Source organism: Galeopterus variegatus, unplaced genomic scaffold (assembly GCF_000696425.1).
Source record: "Galeopterus variegatus unplaced genomic scaffold, G_variegatus-3.0.2 Scaffold3730, whole genome shotgun sequence".
NCBI classification, from domain to species: Eukaryota; Metazoa; Chordata; class Mammalia; order Dermoptera; family Cynocephalidae; genus Galeopterus; species Galeopterus variegatus.
In genome coordinates, this window is record NW_007729841.1 from 136,637 (window position 1) to 137,984 (window position 1,348).

Sequence of the window (1,348 nt, forward strand, 5' to 3'; positions counted from 1 at the left end):
AAGAACGTGAAGGTGTCCTTTTCTAAAGGGTTACATAGATTGGAAAGGAAGCAGCTTAGCATTAACAGCTAAACAGCCTGTCCAGCAACCAGCAACTACACTGAATAGTATTGGCAGGCACAAGCCTACAAAGCACCAGAAAAGAGAGGTCATGTATGGAAAATTACTGAGTAGCTAGCTGTCCAGACACTCTAGAAGCTACTCCACAGCCTGTCCCATTTCCATTGATTCTAGTCCTGAATTAAGGAGAAAAGGTAATGGAACACTAACATTGTCAGACTCCTTGTTCATTTCAGGTTATCCACCCTAAATCTGCCTATATGCTTCTGTGGAAGGGAACTTTCAACATAAAAGCCTACATTTAATATTTTAGCACATGAGCAAAATTATTATCACATTGTAAACATGAAGGAGCATTATTTGTAACTGACCTCTTATAATTCTTACTGTCTGAGCAGATATCCACCTCCAAAAAGAACTAGAAAGAAAGAGAGAGATTTAAAGGTTTTTTGATTTTTGTTTTTTTAAGAAACTCAAATTTTTGTCAATTCCTGTTTTGCTCACTCAGCATAGAACAAAAACAATAATCTTCAAAGTATCATTTTTTCTGGTTAAATCTATTATTCAACTTGAAGCATAAAGTTCAAGAGTTTAACTATTATTTGTTCAATTCTGTAAATCAAAAGTATTATGCATTCAAAGACTATTATTTATGAAGGTATTAAACAGTAGTCCAAGCTTACCATTTCACAAAGTGGGTTTTCCAATTGTATACTCAAAGAATACATTCCAACCCTTTCACTTCCAATATTTCACCAAAAAGGAAGCAGTGGGGAGAAGAGAATTACTAGATTCTATACCATTCAGGCTCTCATTGTGTTTTTAAGTGGCTATATCTACCAACAAAGGTTGGGAATCAGGGAGAGGATAGAGCCCCCATTACACTAAATCCTAAACTCTAACGGACCAAGGAATCTCTAGCTTCTCCCCGAATCCTGGGTTTCCTTCTAAGCCCAACAATGTAAATGCATCTAGGGTAGAAATTCTCAACTTTGATTATGTGTAAGAATCACCTGTGGAGGTTTTTAAAAATACACGTCTAAACTCCACCTCAGATCTACTGAATCAGAATTGCAGCAGGAGGACCACGGATCTGAATTTTAAGTTCAACAGTTGATTTTACACGGATGCAAATCCAAGCTTGAGAACCACTAGATTAGGGCAGAGAAGAAAACAAAAGGAAAGAACCTATTACATTAATAAGGAAATCTAGAACTTCTACGAGAGGACCCCCAAATGAAAAGGGACAAGATTTGGGACAGCGCAGGTATGTTAATTGGGGAATTAA

General features: G+C 36.9%; 1 protein-coding gene across 1 annotated transcript in view; it reads right to left on the minus strand.

The window, feature by feature from the left end:
- Positions 1–1,348, minus strand: part of LOC103601428 (acetyl-CoA carboxylase 1) — a gene marked incomplete at its 3' end in the record, with an annotated part of 154,829 nt that overhangs the window by 134,607 nt on the left and 18,874 nt on the right. The window contains exon 2 of the mRNA XM_008585835.1: positions 432–478. The remainder of the gene's footprint in view (positions 1–431; positions 479–1,348) is intronic.